This window comes from Hemicordylus capensis, chromosome 3, assembly GCF_027244095.1.
Source record: "Hemicordylus capensis ecotype Gifberg chromosome 3, rHemCap1.1.pri, whole genome shotgun sequence".
NCBI lineage: Eukaryota > Metazoa > Chordata > Lepidosauria > Squamata > Cordylidae > Hemicordylus > Hemicordylus capensis.
The window spans coordinates 205,841,476-205,868,480 of record NC_069659.1 but is presented as its reverse complement, the minus strand read 5'-3'; the positions used below and the strand labels follow the sequence as shown (position 1 = coordinate 205,868,480).

At 41.9% G+C, this 27,005-nt stretch overlaps 1 protein-coding gene across 1 annotated transcript in view; it reads right to left on the bottom strand.

Annotated features, from left to right (window-relative positions):
* LRMDA (leucine rich melanocyte differentiation associated) overlaps positions 1-27,005 on the bottom strand; it is a 603,331-nt gene that overhangs the window by 302,590 nt on the left and 273,736 nt on the right. The window lies entirely within an intron of this gene.

The following is a 27,005-nucleotide window of genomic DNA, read 5'->3' as shown; positions in this document are numbered from 1 at the left end:
TAACTCCCCTCAATTTTATGAGATGCATATACAGTATTATTTACAAACATAATTTTTAGCCAAATCACACTCCCAATAGTCCTCTAAAATACATAGGTAGTGGGGCTATAACAAAAGATAAGGGAGGAGGGCTCATTCTGTGCTCCCTCCCCAATAATTTGAATACTGAATCAGGGAGCTGCAGCCAATCATGGGACACTGACAAGTGTACCTGTATGTACAGTATGTGCTGTATTCACTGAAAGTTTTAAAACATATATGTAAAATGTCTTAGGTATACAACTAAAAATGCAATGTATTACATGGTCTGAAGAGACAAGGCCACCCTTATGAGGCACATCCATGTTCAGATCCGTGCAAATGCATGTTTCACATTAGAATACAGGGAAGAAAGATTCATGAGCACTAAAGCTGCTTCTTGAGTCAGATCATTAATGGGTTTTCTCAAGGAGATAGCAGCATGCATTTTAACACTGTTACATTTACATCTATCTTAAGAAACTCCTACAAGGTCACCCATGAGAAGCAGCCTTTAATTTCCAGAGGCATATTTGCTTAAAGTAGGGTAAAGATTGTAATTAAAAACATATTAAACATAACTTCCTTTAATTTCCCAATTATATAGATATACTTTACAGATACATATACACAGTCATTTATTTTCACACTGAAACCGTCTACTTTGCAGTTGGCTGTGCCTAATAGCCCCAAGCCAGCATGAACCTTTTACAGGGGAAGAGGTGGAGGGATGTGGGGGAAATCACAGTCACACACATAATAATGCCTCATTAGTGATGGCAATGAACTTTGGACTGACCCGGTTCAAAATAAGAATATGGCACACTCATAAAGCACATCAGTATTCCAAATTGGACCAGCACCTCACTCCCACTAACCTCTACAATGCCTTGGATTATAACCCAAGATGGAAATGAACAGCTCCTCATTTCCTCACTCAGTCACCTGCCTGCAGCAACAACCGCAGGCAAGGAGGGTGGCCTCTTTCTTGTCTCACCCACCCACCTAGGTGGGGTTTCAAATGGTGCTCTGATACCAGATCAACCAGATCAAAATGGTTACAAATGAGGTTATCATTCATTCATTCATTCATTCATTCATTTTCATTCATTCGATTTCTATACCATCCTTCCAAAAATGGCTCAGGGCGGTTTACACAGAGAAATAACAAATAAATAAGATGGATCGCTGTCCCCAAAGGGCTCACAATCCAAAAAGAAACATAAGACAGACACCAGCAACAGTCACTGGAGGTACTGTGCTGGGTGTGGAGAGGGAAATTGAGTTCTGAGGTGATGGGAAATGGTGCCACTAGGTGAGAAACAACATGACATAGTCAATCAGATTTGACAACCTGTGGATATCATTGATCTCTTGGCTTTGACTCTTAAACTGGCCTCCTAAAGTCAGTTCAGAGTGCAAGTAATGCTCCTGAAGAGGCAAATTTTCACCTCCCTACTGAAGCAATCACTTAAACATGACCAAAGGACATGTGCATGTATGTGCACATGCTTTTTTATGCTTCCCAAAATGTTCACAACCCTCTCCCCCTTGAGTTTTTCCTTAATGGCAAGTGCACCTTGGGAGAAAATGTAACTGCTTACAAACAGTGCCTTGCACAAAATGCCTCTGATGTCTAAGACTATCATCCTTATAGCATAAACAGAAATATTCCAATAATTTATCTCTCAGTCTCTCCCTAGTTCTAGGATTTATTATCCTTTGGCAGCTATCTTGTGTGAAATATTACTAACATGGGAGGAGGTGAGTCTGTGTGGTCCTTACACCATTTTCTCTCCCCCACCCCCAATTATTTTCTCTCAGTTCCCTCAGCAACCACAAATGATTCAGGTGCAACCAGAAAGTAGTATATCAGTGAAAGACAAGAAATTATCATACAACAATCAATACAGCTTTAAGCCTAAGTCATAAACTATAAATGCACAGTCATAAACCAGAGTGGGTAAAAACAGGATACAAAAATTCAGGGAGAGTCTTCTTTTTCACAGTAAAATTTGATCAATTTTTATACCTATCAAGCAGACAAGGAAACACCTAAAAGTAGGGATAAGTGGATTTTCTCTATGCCATTTATATATTGCTCCATCAGTTTGCTTTGCCTTGTGTTCTACTCGTCTTGAGTTGTAGTTTAACAAGGAGAAAATCTAAAATGAATTCCAGAACTGGAAGATACATGCATATTCTCCTCTTCTATATTGTCAATGTGCATGTGTGGATTGATTAAATACTGCCAGAAGAAGAAGAAGAAGAAGAAGAAGAAGAAGAAGAAGAAGAAGAAGAACCACGATGTAATGGTACTACAACACAATCAAGGTTCTTTTTGTGTGTGTTTCACTGACATATACAAACACACAGGGACACCAACAAAACATCACATTAAAAAGGATCCTGATATAATCATTCCATACAATCACATCAAGACTTTTTTGGCAGTGTTTTCTCAATGCATATGGGCAACATGGGGAAGAAATGTTGCAGTAAACTGTACTTGCACAGAACTCTGTACAAAATTTGGATATTTTTTTTAAAGGAATAATGGAGAACTACTAATGCATCAGTTGCTCTTCAGAAATAAGACCATCTCGTTCCAGGTTACTTGAAATTCGAAAATCAAAACAGCGAGAAATTTGCATGAGTTACATTTCAGAAATATCCAGAAATTTTTTTCTTCCCAGACATTTAAAGGCAACATTCAGACTAGTCAGTTATGACTAAGCACCACTGAAATCCATGAGACAAGTTAGTCATGAATAAGTCCATTGAAATACTACATTCCATTGAAATACTACAGTCCATTGAAATACTACAAATACTACATTGAATTACTTTCAGTAGGGCATAGTCATGATTAACTTAACCTGGATGTTGCCCATAGATGGATGAGGAAACTGAGCCTTCATAAAAGTCTTGACTATATGCAGGAGGTGGGGAATGGGTTTTGTTTTGTTTTGACAGGGCTCGGAAGACCATGAAACATCTAGTGGAAGTGGAAATATTGCTTGGGGACTGGGGCATAGAATTACAGCTCAAAGCCTCAATAATGGCTGAAAAGAATATTCTCTAATCACTTTTTTCCCTAATATTCTTCACTTGGAGGGGTGAGAATATTTAAGAGAATTATTCTCCAATTTATAAATTCTCACCTCATGAATTTCTTCACACAAGAATAATTTGCATATTCATAGAAGACTCCTTGTGGGCATGACTCACAAGAGGAACCAGAGCTTTAAAATACCTTAAGGAGCAGAGTCAGGAAAGAAAAATGCAATCAACTGAGACTGGTTTTTTTAAAAAAAAAAATGAATACACAAGCAGCTGATCAAATCTATTTAATTTTAGAACCAAGTTTATGAACAAAAGCCTATTTTTTTCAACATCAGAGAAACAAAATACCTCATTGCCTTGACAATTCTTTCTTTCTGTCAAAAAATTTTAATTTGCAATTCTAAAGGGACCTGAGAAGCTGAAAGTTATTTTGCAAAGCAAAGGGAAGAGTTATTAACAGGTATTCAGTAAACCACTAACCCCTCTTGTGTCTCTTTCTTTTGTTTCTGTGAGGCCTGTTACAGAATTATGTATACTGCTCACACTGAACATGTGCTGAGTGTAAGACCTCAATCCACTTTGTATGAAACTAAGTATATCCACTGTTCCTGGGCATCTACAGAGTCATAAAACTGATTAAGTAGATTTTATCAGCTGCTTTTGGATTATCTTGCCCTTTTATAGAAAACAGAGTAACAATTCAAGAAGTCTCATTTGTTTCCTTCCCCCTCAATGGTAGCTGGCCATTATTGTTTTCCCCATTATTTTCTTCTCCTGAATGAAGGGGGGAAGTCTCCTATAGCATCGGTTTGACAAGCTGGGCGGGGGAAGCCATTTCTGAAAAATCAGCTGCTGTGTTGAAGAAAAAGACCCTCATGAGAATTTTGGAGAATATTCTAAAATTAGGGGTCAATTCCTCAGAATTTCCCTCCTCATGGTCTTCCCCTAAGAAATTTTGGAGAATAATGGGGGCATATTCTCCCCAAGTCTAGGATGGATGGAAAGCAGGGACTGGATGGAAAGGATAGGACTGGAGCAAATTCCTGAGAGCAAGGGCAACATCGCAGCAGCTACAAATGCCTATGGTTCTACCCAAATGACATATGATGTGTGTTGTGTGTAACTTTGCTTGGACATCTTGTACAATTAACAACAGTTGCAGAAGACTGCAGTCTCAAATAGAAGACTAGCAGATGTGGTGAAGATGAACGCTTTCCCCTTGGGCCATTTTTCTATTCAAAATCATCTACTCAGCTGAAGAGAAAAGCATCTTGGGTGGGATTTTCTGAGTAGAAAAATGTGCAAAGGTAAGGGAGGATCCTCTGTTCATACATATAGTGAGAGGCGTAGAAGCCCTTGCACAGCTTGCAGGAACAAAAAGGGGGAGAAGAGAGTTTATTGGTTCCCCTCTCAGTTCTCCTTCTTTGCCCCTCCAGTTCATAGAATCCTAGAATGTCACAGTTGGAAGGGACCTTGGAGAAACTGGTGTAGCTAGCATGAAGGTGGCCTTTATTCTGTCTCCCCCCCGACATGTGGCCCTTCCCTTGTTGGCACACAGTTCCTCCCTGAGGTGGCACACACACAACCACTGTTCAACTTATCTTGTGTGTGCCTCCTGCCCCACTGATTGCCAGCTCTTCCTGCTTCTGCAAGCAGCTTCAGTGGGTGGGCATGAGGAGGCAGGCACAGAAGATAGGCAACCAGGAGAGGAATGCACGAGGTGGGGGAGCAGAAGCACCATCCAGAGTGAGGTGCCGCACATGGGCGGTAGGAACAGCCATGTGCAGTAGCAACAGCCAGAACAGCAGTAGGAACAGCCAGAGTGTCTGGTTGGCGGACTGGTTGGGGAAGAGAGAAGGGGGAATGGGGAGGGAAGGGGGTGGGGGCTCCCAGGGGTGGAAGGGCATGTGTTCTTGGGGCATTCTCTAATATCAGTAGCTCTGCCCTGCTTACAGTTCTTATAGTTCAACCCCCTGCTCAGTGTAGGTATATCCCACAGCATCCCTGACAAATGGCCATCCAGACTCTGTTTGAAAAATTCCAGTGGAGAGCCCACCACTGCATGTGGTAGACTGATCAACGGCTGAGCAGCCCTTAGAGTTAGGAACTTCTTCCTGATGTCTAGCCGAAATCTGATTCCTTGCCATTTCAATTCCTTGGTTCTAGTCCTTCCCTCAGAAGCAACAGATAACAAGTTTACTCCGTCCTCTATGTGACAACTCTTCAGATATTTAAAGAAAGATATAATATCTCCTCTTAGTCTTCTCTTATCTGGACTAAACATACTCAGCTCCTTCAACTGTTCCCCATAGGACTTGGTTTCCAGACCCCTCACCATCTTTGTCGCCCTTCTCTGAACCTTGTCACTGTCCTTAAAATGTGGGGTCCAGAATTAGACGCCACATGTCCTTGATACTGTGTCCCAAGTGAGGTCTGGCCATTTCTGAGTAGAGTGGGAAAATTATTTGTCATGATCCAGATGCTATGCTTCTGTTAATGCAGCCTAAGTTTGTGTCACCTTTTGAAGCAGCTGCCTTATGCTGCTAGCTCATGTTCAACTTGTTGTCCACTAAGACTCCTAGATCCTTTTCACATATACTGCTGCTAAACTACGTCACTCCCATCTTGTACTTGTACATTTGGTTCTTCTTACCTAAATGCAGGACTTTACATTTTGTCTCCACTGAACTTCATCTTGCTGATTTTAGCCCGATGATTGAGCCACTAGCATAGCCAGTGGAGCGGCGGCCCATGTTCTGGCCCGCCCTTTGCGCATGACATCACGGAAAGAGTATGCCCCTGTGATTTAAGTTCAGTGGAGTCAATTGAACATATCCTTTTTCATTGCAAATTTTTTAAGGGAACATGGAACTTCCTTATTACCCCTCTTTTATTGTCTTTTATTGTCTCTTTCACTGAGGCATTCTATCTTACTTATTTACTTTCGGATCAGAATACAGCAATTAGTCTGAAAGTGGCCAAATTCTGTGTAGTTGTTTGTGAGATCAAATACCACGTTTTTGGCTCAGACTTTTAACTTGGAAGTTATTGGTATTAACCATTTGCTTAGTGCAGCACCACCCCCACCCCCAAAGTACCATTAGCTGGAATAGATGGTGGGATAATGAGATATTGTTGATGGAGCAATGTAATTCTTATGCAGTGTGTGTACACCTAATTATTGTATCTGGTCTCTGACCAAAATAAAGACTACTGCTACTACACAATGTCCACAGTATTGTCATGATCTACTAAAATACCAACTCTGTCGAAAAAGAGATTATTTATTTGTTTGTTTGTTTTTGTTTATTTGTTTATTCGATTTCTATGCCATCCTTCCAAAAATGGCTCAGGGTGGTTTACACAGATAAATAACAAATAAATAAGATGGATCTCTATCCCCAAAGGGCTCATAATCGAAAAAGAAACATAAGATAGACATGAGCAGCAAGAGTCACTGGAGGTACTGTGCTGGGGGTGGATAGGGCCAGTTACTCTCCCCCTGCTACATAAAGAGAATCACTATGTTAAAAGGTGCCTCTTTGCCCAGTTAGCAAATCTGTACTAATCACCAGATTATTTTCTAAGAGATCACAGACAGACTGCTTAATAATCTGTTTGAGGATCTTGCCAGGTATTGACAGTTCTCTTGCCGCAGGTTTTATGCTCTGGTGGGATGGAGTTGTTCGTACCACAGATCCTCCACCTTCCTTTGCGCAGGCTCCAGCCACCCGTGCCTAGTTCTAAACTAAGGCTTCCCTGCTTGGAGACCTCAGATGGGGTCTCCGGCCCATACTCTGCAAGTATCTGCCCATCCCTTGTGGAGTGCTAAACCCCCTTCCATAGCTGCAGCCACCAGCCATTCAAACTCCACCCTCTTCTCTCTGCTATCCACTTCCCCAAGGCCTCTTAAAGGTCCGTGCCAGTGACCCTGCCTCCCTCCTCCAGACCTTCTTGACTCTCTTTGTATGTTTGGCCTGTCTGTCACAGGTCTGATGCCACTTCTGGACATCGCCAGCTGCAGCCAGGCCTCTCACTTCTCTTGGCTTGTATTTCTTTCATTCATATTCAGTTAATTTTGACTTTGACGCATAACTATGTCCCCACCTGTGAAATCTTTTTTGTTCTCCAATGTTTTGCACAAAGACATTCTTGCTGCAGTAACCGTCTAAGTTATTAGGCATCTAATCTTTGTATTTATAGTCTTACATATCTTAATACTTGCCCAACAACTGTTTGTTACCACAGGTGCGGAAAGGTATGACTTCATAATAGTATTTTTGATCAATAAGATTATAGCTGTTCACCAGTATTTTACAGAGAAGTTCTAAAGATTACTGAGGTAATATATGAGAAGTGATTTCAGCATCTCAAATGTTTATTACTATTAACTGATATTGTCATTATCATTATCGCTGGCTGTGCAAATTGTATTACAGGTTATTGGAATGGTGGGTTTTGGTATCCTAAACAAAAATGGAATATGATTATCTAAAGTGAGATGTTGTGGAAAAGTCCTGGGAAAGAGCTTCAAGCCAAATATTTAGGTGATTCTTTGTAGTTTTGCCTATGCAACAGTGTCCAGGACAAATGTTATATTGTCCAAACAAATAATTCCAAGGCCTGTTAGAAGCTCCACTGAATCATGGACAAGTTATCATCACTAATATCAATTTATGTGCAATTCCAAACCAGAGCTAGATGCCATGTTTCTCTAACCTACATCAAAAATGCCATCTAAAGACATTTGGCTTCACAATGTGTGGTGTGATCTGCTCAAATTGTCCATTGCCCATGCTCTGTATGTTAATTACTAGCATTTAGAAGTGTTGCTACCTAATTCACAATTGCTTAAAGTGAGAAGGACCCCCCGCCACACACACACACACACACACACACATTTGACATGATACTGAGCTGGGAAATGCAGCCGAAGCCAGTTCAAAGACAGCAGGATCCAGTAAAAGCTGCTCTGAAATGCCTCAGTGCTTTTCATAAGTGAGCACATAAGGCTGGAGGAACATCCGTAAGTTCAGTCTTTTGGCCTTCCAACCAGGGGAAAGGACTTGTGAAGGTGAATGGTTTGCAGGCGAAGAGGTTATAAAAGAGACAAAACCAGGATAAAAATTAAATAAAAAGTAGCTGTCTTAAACTGTAATTGCACTTCTCTGCTGAGCATGCTTTCGGATATATAAATGTGATTTACCATCAGCTTGCAACTACAAATCAGGTCTTAAGAAACACTTGTGCTATGAAATTGTTTAATCTCATCAAGCTCTGCTTTCACAGCAAGCCATAAATCACAAAGTCTTTGTTATCATAGACCTCCATGAGCGCCTCTCAGGCAGGCAATGGATCGTGGGTATATATAATCCTGACTGCACAAACAGTGGGGTCGTTGCAAGCTGAAATACTTTCATAATAGCCACTGTGCAGCTGGTGGAACACAAGCCTATGATGGATATCTCATTTCCTACAGTCGGCATCTATTTCGAGCAAATTATTACCACATAAATTTCTTGTCAACAGAAACGGCCAATTAATTAAGTTAAAAATTTACTTGTGATCACATCTACAAACCAAATAGAACTGCAAGGCAATTTTCCAGTTACTGAATATACTGCAGGTCAGTTTAATGAATAATTTTTAACTTTGTCATAAACTCAAAGACAGGCTAATATCTGGAGGAACCTGAATAGAAAGCAGCTGCTAACAGATTTACACAAAATATATTTATGCAGATTCCGATTGCCAACATCTGGGGACAGAAATAAACTTTATACAAATTACACAGCATCTTTAGAGGAATGTACAGTTTTTCACCACCAGAATATCAACCCAAGTTTTCCCGCAGAACTGCTGCATTTTTAAATGTTAACAGTGCTTAGAAAAGAATACCAAATTGATCCTAGAGAATAAAAAATAGCTGTAATTGTATTAGACTCTTAAAGCAGTGAATGGTTCATTATTGAGGCTGAGAACTATAAGGCGTAAAATGCTCGAGATTATGCTTATGTTCCTATTTGCTTAACTTCCAGGCATCTAATAGGACACTTTTGATTCCTAGTGATCACATGCAAATATCATTAGATAGCTGTTGCTGTTAATAGGAGGAGAGATAACTGGGAGTGTGTTTGCTTCTTTGAGAGTAACAGAAATGTGCTTTTGCTTTCCTCTTTGGTCATTTCCAAGACTGCAAAGCAGGAGAAAAATTTAGAACTATGGCCTCCATTCAAGCCCAAGTAGGCAAATTGATAAGAGCTATGAGTACAGCTACTGACTTTGGGTTATTATAGACATAAAACTGGCCTGCATGATAACAGGCCTCATTTGAGAACACTTCATAATTTTTCTTTTAATCTTTTCCCAGAGTGAAAGCACACACATATCTCCGACACACACGCCATGTGATAACAAAATGCAGGGGGAAGCTAAAGGGATAAGGAGACTCTCACCTACAGGTCGATGGTTCAAATTTATCCTGGGTAGCTACTGACAGAAAACAATTACCATCTGAAGGTTTTCTTTTCTCTTCCCTCTCCACCCCCCCCCTTTTTTTTTTTGCAAAGGTGGCTCAACACAAATTCTAGGTCACAACTTGGGTGTTTATTAACTGGTCACTATTTATTAACTAGAGATTCAGCAACAGAGAGGCAGTTGGAACGTCTGAGGATGGGGTGGGGGGAGACCACAAAACATCTCATTCCCCAACCATAGCTTCTTCCATCTGCCAAAAAGTCCTGCTTTCTGAGGGGCTCTTAATATCTGGCTTCTTTTACAACTATTTCCAGGCTGAAGTTATGAGATCTGCTATGGTCCGGAGATTCAGCAGCAGACTGGCAGTTCAAACATCTGAGGACTGGTTGCAGGAGAGGCTTATCAACTCCTTTGTTCCTCCCCACCATAACTCTTGCATCAGACACCAAGAACCTGGAAGCCATGAGAGATAGCAGCATCAGCCTGGGAGAGGGATGCCCACCCAGTGAAAGATGGCAATTGTTTAATTATATTTTAAATATATTATAAGCTCAAAAAAACCCCTTCAGTTAGCAAGAAGGATATGAATATTTCAAATAAAGAACTAAATAGTGAGGGCAGGAAGTCCTCAATGTACAATACATCCCAGCAATCAAATGAGAGAGAGCATTCCGCTCCCTACAAAACATTACACTCATGTGCAGTCACATGATGGAAGCCCTTAACAATGATTTAGCCCATTGGGTGTGACTGCTTCAATTGTATGTTTTATACTCATAACTCTGGGGCACTCCAGTGCCTGCCTGTTCAGAAAAGCCAGCCAGATAAGATTCTGGGAAGCTGCACATTTTCTGGCAGAAACCACTGCCAAATTACCAGACTGAGTGGTGATGGTTTGCTTGCAGTGAAACAGTCACATAAACCCAGTCCAGATCTCCTCAACAGTGCATTTAACTTTGACCACACAAACCTTGCCACGCTGAACTGATTCCCAAGACCAGGATACTACTATTCACTACGTCAAGAAATGGCAATTTCTGCTTAAAGCCACTTAAAGGTCTTACAGTCATACAAAATTAAGGTGAAGTCCAAAAAGTTATTTTATGTGAGCCCGAGGGCTCAGTGTACTTTTTGGAAAGTTTTTCTCCCCTTTGAGCAGCCGCATTTTATGCCATATCACAAATGGCTAATGAAACTCTGCTCATTTACAGACTGAATGATTAGCCATGTGGCATGGAGGATTTCTGCTGAAGATAGGGATGTACATGGAACCGGTTTGGCCGGTTCAAATCCGGATCAGATTCAAACTGACCTGGCCCAGTCCATTTCCAGGTTTGGCCAAACTGGACGCAGTTCAGTTCGACCATCAAACCAGGCCAAACCAGTATGTGGGCCAGTTGGGGTACTTGTAAAGGTGGCAGTACCTTATCTTCCCTAAAGGCCTCTGGGGTGGTGATGGGAAAAAGAAGTCTCTGCATAGGCAGTGAGGCAGCAGTGGAGACATCATAGGGGGCAGGGGGCAGGGGCGGGGGCTCCTCCAAGCCCCTTGCCGGCCTCTCAAATGACAGCCCAGGCCATCTGGGGCCCAGTTTGGGCCTCCATGCACATGCGGAGGCCCTAACTGTCATTCAAGAGGCCAGTGAGGGGCTTGGAGGAGCCCCCTCACCCCCAGTGTCTCTACCGCCACCTCACCACCTATGCTGCAACCTCCATAAAAGGTACGGAAGCCCCTTTCTCTCACCCCCCCCCCCAGCAGCCTTTAGAGAGGATTGTGGAATGGCCCCTTTACTTGTAGAGGGGAATCCTCAAGGATTCCCCTTTACAAGTATACCTGAACTGGTCTGCGAACTGGTTGTTAGAACTGGGGCCGGTCTGGTTTGAACTCAGATCAGCTGAACCTGGCTAGTTTGATTCAAACTGTGGTTAAAACTGAGCTGGCTCACACACCCCTAGCTGAAGGAATACAAGTCCAAAACCACATGGAGCACATAGACCTGATGTGAAATTCTCTGGATTATGGCTTTCATCTGTTGTTACCAGTGAGTTTAGTGACTTAGCAAAAACAAAGATATGCTGAATGTGGACACATGATGCAGCACCAAAACAAAATAAGCATCAAACATGCAGCTGAGAACAATAATGTCTAACCAACGCTCAGCCAATGAAGCAGGAGATCTTACTCATGCAGTGGAAGTTTAAGGACACACTGATGATTTACTCTGTGATAGGCTGACATTCTTGTAAGCATGGTACTCAAAAGCTCATTTCAGAAGCTTTAAGTTGCATGGCCATTTCTCCTGATTTATGTCTATTTTATGGCATTGGGAAATGGACACGGCAGAGGCGTCCACAGTTCTAAATGATGTTAAGTGATGTCCTTGATACAGAATCCAGCTGTATAATACACCTTTAACACACAAAGATAGGGATAATTATTATAAAGGCATTGCTTTCACTTATTTTACACTTAAATACAAATATATGAAAAATCTGCAATCAACCACCCACTATTCCAATATTCACAGCAACCATTTATTGAATTCACTAGTGTGAAAAATCAGGCTACACAACTACATAGCTTCATTCAATATATGCAGTCATTTAATACTTGCTTTTGATCCTTTTCTACTGCTCACCAAGCTTCCCATTTAATTCACATTCCTGAGATTATCCAACCATGGACTAAAAATCCCCCACAGTTAACCATTTCAATTATTTTAGCATACTGTCTGTGCAAGGAAATATTCAGTCTGTGGCTTGCAAAACCAAGGTGAGTCCATCACTATTGATGCTCCTAAAGGAATGTCTATGTGCACAACAATGTGGAGGTAGCCAAGGAGGTCTTGGGCTCTCAAGTGCCTTCTACCCATCTCCTTACTATGTATACAAGATAAAGCCTGAAACATGAAATACCATGCATATTTGAATGTGAGGGAAGTTTCCTTGATCCGGCAAGTCAAATCCTGCTCTCAAGCAGGACCTGGATAAAGAAATTGGAGAATAGTTATTTTATTAGTGGTCACATTATTATGCTATACTCATTGTGCAATGAGTGTGGGTGGAGATAAGGTGCATGTAAACCTGAGAACCCATGGGTAGCAATGCCAAAACTGGAAATATTTAGTAGTTAGCTATTTTATTCTTCTTTACAATTGTGTACATATTCCCTTGGGTGGTGGCGGCAGTGTGTTGTTTTGGTGTTGGTAAATAGTCTTGTCTTAATTAAGATATGCACACACTTTTACCCTGTTCTTCCTGCTCTGAAATCTGCCTCCACAATCCTGAAACCCAGCAACTACAGAACTGGAGTGGAATATCACACTGTGATATACAGTACATCACATCAGAACCAACAAAACATGGACAGTTTGATTCCTTTGAAATCGAACAACAGAACAATATCTGGTTGAACTTACAAAAAGACTACAATCCCTAATTCATTTACTCTGGAAAAGTTTCATTAATTCAAATAGAATGTTCTTGAGGTTACTAGGTTTCAGAGCCTGAGCTGAAGTTTCAAGGGGACTACCATTCTCAGGAACTCCAGGGAAACAAACATCAAGTAACTACTTCCAGGTGAAGAGGCAGTATACCTCTTGAATCCCAATTTAAGTAGAGCAATGGTGGGAGAGGAAGCATGTCTTCATCTCCTTCTTGTGGGCTTTCTCAGGACGCTGGGCTAGATAGACCTCAGCCTTATCCAGCGGCACTGCTCTTATATTCTCAGCATTCCGGGGCAAGGGAACAGAGTTAATAAGGGGCAAGCTAGTCTTTCTCTGATTTGAGAGTTTTCTCTATTTGCTTCCCCTCCCCAAGGCCTTTAGACTCCACCCCTCAAGCATCAGCACACACCAGGCTCTTCCACTGACCTTGATTTTTTACAAAGAGCTGCTGGGCTATGCCCCTACCCTACCAGCTCCATCTCCTAATCTACTAAGCACTACGCTTTGATTTCCAGCTTCCACCTCATCTCAGGACCTGAGACAACTGTATGTGCTCTGGAGTGTACAAGTGATAGATGGTGGCCTAATGCTACAAACCACAGCTATACTAGCCTATGCAGATGTAAAGTGGATCACAAGATCATGTGCTCCCTTCCTCAGCCCTTTGCCTTCTTGTGTACAATTCCTCTCATTAGCAAGCATTAAACGTGGTGTAAATCATTGCTTATGTTGGCTTTGACTAGCCAGCAGGGAGAATAACTGGGATGTTTTCTGTGAGGGAGGTAAGGGGCCTCTTGCTCATACAGCAGCCTATTCCCAATCCCTTAACTATGCCTGCTATGTCGGCATAGGCTCCAAGTCCAGAAAGTTCACTGAGCATCCTCATTTGAGAAAGTGCATTTAAAACTATTCAAAAATGTGCAATAGGTTTACGGTCTTAAAAGGCTTACAGTTTTTTGTAATGAAGAAGTAAAGATTCAGCACTTGGCCTTTGAGGCTATTAAACATATTTTTTAACTAAAAAAAATAGTTCATGGGTGCAGGCATGGGCGTGAACACACATACATATACACATCACTTGAAAGCTGTGAATACTGAAAAAAATGCACAGCTGCCTCAAGTGACATAGAGGATAACTGTCATTGGAATTAATAGGATTTGAATGTTTCAAAATTGCCAAAAGATTCCTTCACATTTTGAAGGGTGTCTGATTCCTGCTGTGAATCAGACTAAGTGCCTGACTATTTGATGGAAACGTTGAGGATGTTTCAGTATATGGTTGACTAACACTCATTTAAATGCATGGAAATTGTACCCAAAAAATAGTCTGTCAGAACTGCAAACACAAGGATGCGTGAGGAATTTGGTCTCCTGTTCTACTTTCTTCAGCTATACCCCATTGGCACGTTTCACTGGTGAAACGTATTGGCTAAGCTAATGAGGTCCAGGTTTCAAACCTTACCTCAGCCATGAGCCCACTAGGTGACCTGTAGTAAACTATTCTCTCACAACATTTGCCTCCCTGCCAATTTGTAATATGAGGATAATACTGGTCTACCTTTCTACAGCTGTAAGGCTTTCTGAGATAATTGCATGAAATGCTTTGAAGCACATCTCCTCTTTATTTCAATGGAACTTGCACCAGAGAATTTCCCCATTGGACTGTACACTGCTTACACTGTAAACTGCTTATCAGTTTAAAGGTAAAGTTGTGCTGTCAAGTTGGTATCGACTCATGGTGACCACAGAGCCATGTGGTTTTCTTTGGTAGAATACAGGAGGGGTTTACCATTGCCATCTCCTGCACAGTATAAGCTTATCCTTTTGGGAGAGGGATCATAAAAATAATAATAATGCAATTGTATTGTATTAATTTGTATTGTATATATTTGTATTGTATACATTTGTATTATATAAATACAAATTTATTGTATACATTTGTATTCTACTGTATAGCATGTTCTGATACAAAATATTATCATCTACCCCCCGCCAAAGCCAGGAAGCAAACTGATTATGTTAGTGCACAATCCAGTAGGAAGGTTTTAAAAAAAAAGATTAACAAGATTTATCAAGATTGTGTTCACAGCTACATGGAACTTCCATATTCAGAGGCAATATAATTCTAAGTAATAGCTTCTAGGAACAAACTACAAGTGAAGGCTGTGGCTTCCTGGGGCACCCGACTATCTGCTGTTGGAAACAGAATAGTGGGCTGGATGGATCAGCAAGTAATTCTTATATTCTCAGTCATAGTCTTGCAAAGCTTCCATTCATTTCAATAGCTCTTGCACAGGAGAGCTTGGGAAATTCTGCAAAGCTGCTAATCTTATCAGTACAGTTCTTTTAAATGGGAGCAATGTCACAGGGCAGGCCTGGTGAAACCTAAATGCTCTGCACACAACCATCCCATGAGAGAGGTCCAGACAACTGATTCAAGGTCACCTTGTGCACTTCATGGGCGAGTAGCAGTGATTCAAACCCAGGTCTTGCCCCTGACAGGTTCTAGGGCTTTACACTACACACAGCAAATGCATCTGCTTTAGCTATACCATTGTTACACTGGCATTTCTTCTAAAGGTAAAATGTAAATGTGGGTCTCTAAACTCAATATGTGCCCTTATTGGCCACAGCTCTCCAGTGCGCAAATGTCTACTGCATGTTTAGGAATGTGCATTTGGCCTTCATACTTTATGAGTTTACTATGAAAAAAAGGGGGCAAAAGCAGTATAACTAGGCATGCAATTTTCATTCAAAATGTGAAGTGATCCTAAACAGATGTGACAGCCTCTGGAGTATTTTTCTCTGTTTCCAAAGAGTCCACCTGGACTAATGCTAAACTTTTATCATGGATACCTCCCTCCAAAGATCAATTCCAGATTTTCTAGAATCCTGGGAACTATTTTCTATTTAGCCTCATGGTTTGGCAGTACAGTAGAAAGAATAGACCTTGTTGCCCATCCTGTTGCTCCATCTTTGGAGATCAAAGGCAGGGAAATAGCTATAGCTGAAGGTGGAGAACTCATTCTTCACTCTCCCCCTCTCCCCTCCTCAACTCACTGGAACTCTTTTGGTTCTTGATCAGAGGACTCATTTTGGCTTCAAGGGAGATTAACCCTCTCTCCAGGAGGGGTGGGGGGAAACTGTCAAGCAGTGTTCCTCCCTACTTTCATTCTGACTAGCAGGCTGGTGCTCAAATTCACCTATCCTGCAGCCTGACTGACAGACTCAAAAGCAAGGGAAATGTTGCTGAGCATCAGCAAGCCAGTGACGAGGAAGGAGAGATACTGCCCGACACTCCTCCCCTCCCCTCCGGAAGCTGAGACAGAGCTAGAAAGATATTCAATTAAAGGAGCTTAGGACCCTTTTAAAATCCTGCCCTTGTTAAAAAGAACATGGTAAAACCATAAAGAACATGGTAAAACCTATACACCGGGCAAGAAGCCACAGTCCAGACAGAACATGGTGAAACAGACTGGTTCCAGATTGGCAAAGGAGTAAGACAAGGCTGTATACTTTCTCCTTCTTTATTCAATGTATACACTGAACATATACTGAGAGAAGCTGGATTAGAAGAAGATGAGTGTGGTTTTAAAGTTGGAGGAAGAAACATCAATATCCTGCGCTATGCTGATGACACCGCTCTGATAGCTGAGAATGCAGATGATCTGCAAGCTCTAGTAATGAAGGTCAAGGAGCACAGTGAAAAAATAGGACTACAATTAAAAGTAAAGAAGACTAAATAAATGACAACAGATACAGCAACCAGTCTCAGAATTGATAATGAAGACAATGAAGTGGTGGATAGCTTCTGCCTTTTAGGATCAACCATCCACAGTAAAGGATCCAGCAGTCAAGAAATACGCCGCAGACTAGCGCTTGGTAGGGTTGCAATGAAGGCCTTGGAAAGGATATTTAGATGCTGTTATGTGTCTACACCTACAACGATTAGAATCATTTGGACAATGGGTTTTCCCGTGACACTCTATGGATGTGAAAGTTGGGCTTGGAAAAAGCAAGATAGAAAAAGCATTGACACTTTTGAACTTTGGTGCTGGAGAAGATTTTTGAGGATACCATGGACAGCTAGGAAAACAAACAAATGGATCATAGAACAAATCAAATCCAGGATTTTCACTCGAGGCACAAATGACCAGGCTCAAACTATCCTACTGAGGACACATTATGCGAAAACACAGATCCCCTTGAGAAGTCTATAATGCTGGAGAAAGTTGAAGGAAAGAGAAGAAGAGGACGACCAGCAGCAAGATGGATCGACTTGATTATGACAGCAATGAATGCAGCACTAAGAGAGCTTAAAGGCCAAACTGAAGACAGATCATCCTGGAGAGAATCTATCTATGTGGTCGCTAAGAGTTGACACCAACTTGATGGCACTTAATCAATCAAAACCATAATACTTCTTTTTCTCTGTCCCCCTCACCCTGCCCTACAAATGCCTTAGCAACAGGGCTATACTTACTCCTAAATTCTGGGGGAATATCTAGGATTCAGTTTCCTATTAAAAACCTAAACTGGGGTATATATAAATATTTGTAGTAGTAGTAACCTTCTTATGTCCCTGAACAAAGGCCCAACCACTGGGCACATGAGAACATCAGAAAAATGCATGAAACACCTTTTCATGTTGACTGCTAATGCATGGAGATCTCATTGTATGCTTCTATGAACAAGCCCAGGATCCACTTTTTCACATGGTTCTTTTCCTTGCAGTGCCATGGAAAATGTTGGAACTTGAAGTGATGGCACACATCTGTCCCATTTTGTGAAACAAGTGAGTGGGTGAACGTGGCAGTGTTCATAGCAGAAAGGTCACAAAGGGGAAAAATACAGCTCTTTTTTTTTTTTTTTTTTGCATCCTAAGAGAGAAATTCTGCAGATCATGGCAGGGGGGACCACTTAAAGTGCTTGAAACAAACCATTCTAACAGACTGAACAATACCATCCTGAAATAAGCCAATAATGTTTCCTCTAAATAAACTACAAGCAGTTTAAAAATCAGATTAAAAACATATGAACCCAAAATCATATTATTGATGATTGTGCAGTATATATTCCAACAGTTCACTTTCTGCAGAACTCGCTTGGGAGCAAGAAAGAAAAGACAGGACAACTAAAGAATTTGCTGGCCAAATCCCAGAGTGTACTGTTAACATTGTTCTTAATTTTCTGTTTACTAAAATCACGCAAGTAGAGATCAGACATTGGGACCGTCGGCACGCACATACACCTCCTGAAACATAATCAGCCCTTCTGCTAAAGGAAGATGGGGGATAATCCAGAGTTCTCTTCCCGAGGCCATGAGGAGGCCAGTGCAGTTGCCATACACTATACACAAAACATTTAATTTATAATAGTTAGAACCTGGCCCTTGACCAAGCTGAAAGAACTATGTCTTATTTCACTTGCTCTTGAGTCCGTCTCTTTTGGAGATAAATGACTGTGTGGTTTGCCAGTTCTCTCTTCTGTTTGGCGTTTTGTTTAGCTCCGCTTGTGACAAGCCAAGAGTTGATGCATCTGCTTGAATGTGTAATATACATCTTTGGTCAACTTAGCTTTTTTTCCTTGACAATATTATGTCAAACAATCACATCACAACTGGCTCTGATCTCTTTGTTGTTAGCTAATAAATTAAAGACTATTTATTATCTGCAATCCTTTTTTCCCTTTTAATGGTGACACATTTGTGGTGAATTATGGGGCAGCTTTATAAACTAGGCTTTGGGCCAGTATCGGCCCCGGCGTTCATGTGAATGTTCCCTCTCCCACTTGGCCTCCCAGCCTGGTGGTAAATCAAGGCAGCTGTCACAGCACACTAAGTTAGTGTGCGTCATTGGGGAAAGCAGGAAGCATTGGGGGTATAATTCTGTCCATCAAACTAATATGTTATATCAGTAGCTTTGTAATCTTCAGCAATAAGTTATGGGAAGTGACACCTAAGAATTCACTTTGAAAGCAACATGTTCCTCAGACTTTAAGCCAAAACAGACTCGTTTTGCAGCGAGGGATTCTCTGTTTATATGAATGGATTTGTTGTTGCAGCTACAAGTCCTGTCCCATATCAATGGTTGCCATATTTTAGACATTGTACAGCAAGCTCTTCCCCGTTTAGAGTCTTTGCAGTAGAATGTGTTGGATTTGAAAGCACACATTCTTTCTTTTCTTCCATGATCTTCACTTTCCCCCCTTTCTTCCTCTTCACTCTTGCTGTAACCTCCAGTAGCAGGATAGATAAATAGACCACTTGAATGTTATCGTGACAAAGTGAACTCCTGACATATGGGAATGAATGGCCTATTTCTCTTGTCCATCCCCCCTCCCCCTTTTTCAACCTTTGCCGTGACAAATGTGGGAAATTGCTGTGGACAACAGCAGAATACATACATACACACCCCACACACAGAGAAACGGCAGTTCTTTCATGTTAAATGTTCACGTGTTACTGAAAGATAGCTCTAACAAAAAAGAATGCAGAACTTCACCAATCTGAAATGTACTCCATATTACTTCTCAATAGTATTGTTTTTGGAGATGTATTTTAAAATATCACTGAACACTAGAAATAAAAGATTTTGGTACTGGAATTAATTTGTCACAATGTGATCTGACAACAGATTATGGGGCATTTCCTTTCAAGCCTGTATGTCCTACTCCAAGGGATTCATCAAATATTTAATTTTCTGCTCTTCAACAGAAAATCAAATGTGCAGATAACTGCCTCAAACAAGGAACAAGCTTCCAAAAGGTTCCAGGAAAAGAAAAAGAGAGCAGGAGCTTGCAGTACCCAGTCTGTGCTTTTTCATCAAGAAACAAACGATGAGCAATAGTCTAGCAATATATTTGAAACAGCTAGCCAGGCCTATGCTTTTCATCGGGAAGAAGCAATAAGCAATCAACATGGGTCAGTGCCTGAACAATGAACATTTTATGCCAAGCAATAGCCTGTCATAAGATGAAATAGTCATTCAATACTTTGGGGATGATTAAGCCAAAATAAAAATTGCACATCTGCATACAGGGCCAAGGGTTGGAGGCACACCAGGCAAAGCAGGTGCCATGTGTTCCATTTACCCATGCAGGCACCCAGGACCCCATCTTCCCATGTGGGCAGGTGCCTCCTGTCAGACAGGGCGGTCTCCGTTGCTTGCCTGCCCACCTGTCCTCCTTGCTGCTGCCACAGCCTATTATAATGACATCACCACACAATGCAGAGATGTGATTACAATGCATGGTGGGGAGGAGAGCGAGTGGGCAGGCCCAATCACCCACTCACCAATTCATCTTGCCACCAGCCCACCACGGCCCGTTATAATGACATTGCTGCATGGTGCGGCAACATAACTCACTATGGTAGGGCAGTGGCAGTAGAGCAATCCGGCAGGCCCTGTAACCCAACCTCCTGCTGTGGTGAGGAGAGCAGCAGCCTGCTGCAGTGAGAATGAGTGGCTGGGCCTAGTCACCTACCCACTTGCCTACGTGCTGTCCTTGCTGTGGCAGGCCGCTGCTCCTTCAATGCACTGCTCCTGACATGCAAGGCAGCAGTGTGACTATAAGGTGCCTTGGTGAGTAAAGTAAGCGAGCGAGCAGAAGGAGGCTGTCATGCAGCTGCTTTTTCTCGCCACGATTCCTGCCACCAACCTGCTGGAGTGCATGATAATGACATCACTGCATGATACAGCAACATGATTATAAAGCGCCTTGGCAGGCCAGTGGCAGGAGAGTGAGTGGGCAGGCCCCATCACCCACATGCCTGCCTGCTGTTATCTTCATTGCTTTTGTTGCAGTGCATATAGTGACATCATTATAACACATTATAACACATCATGGTAAGCCAGTGGCAATTGCAGCGGCCTATCACGGTGAGAAAGCAAGCTGGGGATGGAGAGCACCTGCTCACCAGCTGCCTCACTCCTGCCCATGGGGGCAACCTCTCACTGGGGTGGGGGGGGGAGATCTACACAATCTGAAAAGAAACCAGAGTATCAGGGCTGTGAGTAGCCCTCCCCACTTGGCGCCCTAGACAAGCACCTATTTCACCGAGTGGGCAGCTGGCCCTGTCTGCATATTCACAAAAAATGGTCCTGAACACAACTTGCCAATGTACAGAAGGGCAGAAATGCATGGGATAAAACTAGGCCTCGCACCGTACTATCCATCAAGCTAGCTACACAAAATGTGTATGTTAAAGATATAATTCGTACACATAATGTGAACAGAGAATATGCATAAAGACCAGCAGATGACACAGAGAATGCAATTTCAGCAGGTGACACAGAGAATGCACTTAAATGAATTTTGCAGATTGCCTGGAGAGTGTCCAGTCATCAATAAGATATTTCAAACATTGTATGGTCAGCTGTGCAAAAGTATGTACATTCACTGGCCAATATACAAGCAAACCCTGGTATCTGTGGGTCTCCATTCTCTGCTACAACTGCGGATAATGGAACTGCAGATAACTGAGGCATGGAGTAAATGCGACTTAGGGGGTTAGGATCCTGGAGGCTCTGGAAACAGCAGGAAACGGCTAAAAAGGTCCCTAAAAAGTGGGGGAAAGCACTCTACCATGTTTTGCAGGTCTCTAGGTGTTCAGGATGCCCCCCCTCCAAGTCCCAAATCCAGCTTTTTTTCCATGAAAATTTGTTTTTTGTTTTTTTAAAACTAAGAAACCACAAAATGTCTCCTGTGCTCAAAATGGCAGCCAGAAATAACCTTGGAGATCATTTCCAGCCATCTTGAACCCGCAGATATGTGAAATTAACCCTTTTTGACCATTTCCCACGGCATATGCTGTGGCCGGGTGTCAATTACCTGACTGTGGATACACGAAACTGCGGACGCTGGATCTGTGAATGGCGAGGGTCTTCTGTATGTGATACTCACATTGCCCAACATGACTCCGAGATTATGCTTATTGACCAGGCAATGTATCCCCAACATATACATTTCCAATTCCAATCTAAACACTCATAGGAAAAGCTGGGGAGAATTTTTGTTTCATTGAGCTGAGATATTAAATCCCTGGAAGGTTTCCCTTTCTTTGATAAACTTTGAAATTCATGTTTAAGAACAAAGAAGTTCTCACTCGATATGGTGTCTTCCCTGCAGAAAAAGCCAACAGAAACAATCCACTTGTAAGGTTTTCCGCACAAATCATGTTGAAATGGACAGTGAATTGTGCCCAGAATGAAATGTTGTTTTTAAAAATCTAGTTAAAGTTTCAACATGAAAATGTCCTTTAAAATAAGGGCAGACTTTAAAATAGTCTTCTCGTCCTTGGATATATTCTCATAGCTAGAAAAGATTAATGATTGCATACTTGATTTTCCAGAGTTTTTAAACCCCAATTTGTCAAACATTTAGAATAAATACTACATTATTTTAAGCATATGCTTTGCAAATGTACTTGTTTTCTTAATGTTTAATGTTAAATAACTGCTGGATTGGGCCTCTGCAGATCAAGCCTATGACATGGGGTTGGGTGTTGTTTTGTTTTTACCATCCCTGAAGTCTAGATCTGGTTCACTCGCATGCACCCCTCTTCATCAAGGGGAAAAGCTCTCAGTGGTACCAATGTGTGCATGTAGAGCTGCTCATCTTTGGTCCCCCAGCTGTTTTTGGACTACAACTCCCATAATCCCCAGCCACAGTGGCCAATAGCCAGGGAATGTGGGAGTTGTAGGCCAACATCTGCAGGAGTGCCAAAGTTGAGCAGCCCTGAAGTAAAGGAAAATCAAATTGAATGGGGGGAGGTTTAAAGTCTCCCTAACTCTCATAATGATCCTAATCCACAGGAGGCACCAACCCTGTGGCTATTTAACCTGAAGAACAACTTAAAAACAACTTAAAAACTTAACGTAGCATGTAGTTTGATTCAGATATTGAGGCTGTTCTCACGCACAGCCAAGCCCAGGCTAAGAAAGCCAAGCCCAGGCTTGGCTGCACATGAGAACCACTGATCTCTGTGGCGCTTCGGCGGCAAGCCTGTCTAGGGAGCCCGCCTCCTACATGAGGTCAAAGGAGCAAGCACTCCCTTAGCCCCATTTTCTGGATCATGTGTGGTGCCGGCTGCTTTCAGCTGAAACTGAAACACTGACGGGTGCCTGCCTGTCGCTGGTCCCCACAATGCACTGTACACTCATGCAGTGCATTCTGGGATTTCCAGGGACCGGGATGACATGCCCTGACTCCCGTACTGCCAGGGGCAGCAGCGGAGCATGGGTGCCCAGGATCATGCGTCCTGACCCTCCCAGACCTAGCAGCCGGGGAAGGTGAGCTTCTGCTGCCTTCCCTGCCGCCCGTCCTGAAGCCCTCTCACAATTATGAGAAAGGGCTCATTGTTTTATGTCTCTTTTTCAAGGGCAAGTTATTTTATTCATTCATTCATTCATTCATTCATTCATTCATTCAAACTTACTTCTGTGTATCATATTTATTTCTAATGTATTTCTGAGTGATATTTCACAAGGTCACCTGTCAAATGCTTTCAAAAAACTGAACTGAGGAGTATTGCACTTCACTTAGATGTTCCACAAATTGGGTAAAAAGCAGCTCATTATACGATAATGGGCCCTAAGTGAGTGCATAGTTCTTCCCAGACACCTCTGGTGGTAGAAGCCCCTCCTACAACTATTAACCTTTAGTTCCCACAATTCCATTAAATGTACTTCACTATAGTATGTTCTGTTAATATATGTGCATTTTGAATGACAATATTTTTCTCAAATAATTCTTCCCAACCCCCTCCAAAAAAAACCCAGAGTCTATGTAAATGTATGTCTTAGATTAATGTTCTGCTTGTGTACAGTTCAATTACAGGGACCAAGATCCAAAAGGCTATGAACAGATTTCTGTGCACACACTGAGCCTTTTAGCCACCTGAAAGTGGCCGCAGTGGTTAGGGAACATACAAATATGATGAATATTTATATTACGCTTTTCAACAAAAGTTCCCAAAGCGGTTTTTGTAGATATAAATTAATAAAATGGCTCCTTGTCCCCAAAGGGGCTCACAGTCTAAAAAAGAAAGATAAGATAGACACCAGCAACAGCCACTGGAGGGATGCTGTCCTGGGGATGGATAGGGTCAGTTCTCCCCAAGCTAAATAAAGAGAATCACCACTTTTAAAAGGTCAGTTAGCAGGGGACGAAAGATCCCCCCTAACATCAGAAAACAGTCCCTCTCCCTTTGTATGCGTGGAAGCACTTTATATGTGCACACAAGCCCCTGTGGATCACAGCCAAGAACTTTCTGTGTTACATATGCCAAGGAGGTTTCGTTTTACAAACCACATAATGACGGCCAACTATATGTGCCCCCAATAGTAGGTACCCTGGCAAACCACAAATAATGTTAATTGTATAAAGCCATTGCAAATTCAAATACAGCCCAAGGGGAGACTATGAACAACTCATGCTAAGAAGTGTTGTGTTTGTTTTAACAGGCAAAACGTATTTTAGCTTAATGTTTAGCCAGCATCTTGCTACATAAAGTCAGAAATAACTATTTAGAGGTTAATCTGCTAGACCTGGGACTTGCAGCATTTGCAATTAAGTGCCAAGCTTTGAATTACCATGTGCACTGTGCCTAGATTTCCAGCTTTTAAAATAAAAATGAGGACTCTGGAACTTTAAAAGGTGAGACCTTTGCCTTGAAGACTAGCTTATAGCCATGCTAAGGTCTGCAGGTGCATTTGAAGTCATCCGCACACAGCAAGGAATGGTGTCAGATTTCTGAGTTTTGAGTTCTGAAATTCACAAAAGGTAGAATTTCTGTGAAATATAGAATTTTTACCCAGAAAATTCTGGAATTTATCTTTAACATCTGTAATGCTTTTGTCAAACACACTATGGGGATTTATCATGCAAATCTGACTGCTGCTAATGTATGATTTCCACTGGAATGATGCATGTGGCTGCAATTTTATGAAACTGACACTTTTCTGTGTGCATTTAAGTCAACATTTGACAGAGTGTATTCATTACAGGCAGGGGTTTAGGTCAAATTCTTAAGTACGTCTCTCAGAAAAATGATCAAAGCTTATACTTTCTTTCACACATAACTACAAATTGAGATTTATGCTGAATTACTTGAAGATTGAGTAGACTGGCATTGATTTTCACAAGTCCACTGCTCCTCTTCCATTGGTCAAATAGCAGAAGCGGCTTCTTTGATGTCCAGATTTAGATACCTTAATATACTTTTCCATTTTATGTTATCTCCCAAATTATGGACCTCAGCTCTTCAGAGTATGGCAGGACTGTATGGATGTCTTGCCAGTCATATAGTAATGAGCACTGAATACACTGGTGAACAATGGACTAGAGTGCAGTAAAGGCAAATGATGTTCAGATAAGGGATTGGAAAAACACGTGATTTCCAAGCAAAGTTATGACAATGTATCTATTTCTTCTAAACTTTATATTCCAATTGGTCAAATACTATCTCAAAAATCAATCAAAGTATTAAATATAAGCATGATTAAACAAAACCACCAACATGATGTATAGCTCTAACGGAGATGTTAACTCTTGTGACACGGCTCCTGCAGACCTGATTCACTAGAGAATCAGCAGTAGTGCTACCAGTATTACTATATATTTTTCCCATCGTAGTGAATGGGGGAAAGTATGGTAACACTACCAACAGTTCCCTCCAGCAGCACCAACATTATATATAACATATAATGCCGTGTGTGTGTGTGTGTGTATATATACACACACACACACACAGGGCAGGCCCAAAACTCGGGGCACCTCAGGCAAAGCCCGCCATAGTGCCCCTCCTGTCACCTGCCCACCCACTCACTCACCTTTTTTGCTGAAGCAGGTGGGTGGGTGTGCCTTTCAAGAGAGCCAGTGAACAAACAGGTGGGCACTTCCTGTCACCTGTCCACCCTCCTTCTTGGCTGCCACCTCCAGGGGCGTAACTAGGGAAAATGGCGCCTAGGGCAAGCACTGAAATTGCACCCCCTCCCCCCGTCCAAACATCTGACACCCATCTTTCAGGGAACTTGTTTTCATGCATTGCTACTGTTTGTAGAGAAAAGAAAAAAGGAGTTGTGGTGTGTGGTAAACCACACTGTGTGTGTGAGAGAAGATCATGGAGTTAAACCGTTAAACATTTAGATTTAACTGTAGTTCATCAGTATTTTTTAACTCTTTGTTTCAGTTATAGACTTAATATTTCGAATAACTGGGGTCTGATTTGACCACATTTGAAGCACAGGTGTTTCCAGGAGTTGACCCAGCATTAACACAATTAATGTGCCTCATGAAACAACTTGACAATGTAATATGGGTTATTATGCCCTTGAAAATGTCATGTAGAGTTGCTTTCACAAAAACATTTTGCTATGTGATGGTAATGATGAGCTGACCTGTTTAACCTTCAGTCTGCCTGTGTGAGTAGATTCAAATATATGGATAATGGCATTTTAAATTTCGTGTTTGGTAAGAAATATAATGCGTTATTCAGTTGTTGTTGTTACTCAGCAAATAGTAGAGGGGGTGGGTGGGACTGACAGGTTAATCAGTTCCTGCATACCAGCACACATACACTGACTGCACTCTCTCCATCCAAACATGTAACTCAGCTTTCTCATCCAGAATGATTAGCTTTTACCAAGCTGTTCCTATTTCTATGCAAGCAACTCAAAAGTAAATTTCCTTACAATTATGAATTATTATTCCATGTGGTTTCTTCCATGTCAGTGTACCTTCCTGCCACCCCTTCTTGTCTGGAAGAACTTCTGGTGGTCAGTTGCTGTCAATTCTGGTCCAGTTCTGGTCCCCCCCCACCGGCTACTATGAGCCTCTGCAAGCGAGCACTTGCCCTTGGCAATGATGCACCTTTTCAGGCAGCGTTTGCAGCCTGAAAGCGTCCAGAGAGGGAGAGAAAGGAAGAATAGATGCTTCCAGGAAGCAAGCCCGGCCTGAAATGACACAGAAGAGCTTGCTCAGGCTCTTTGGAACCTGAGG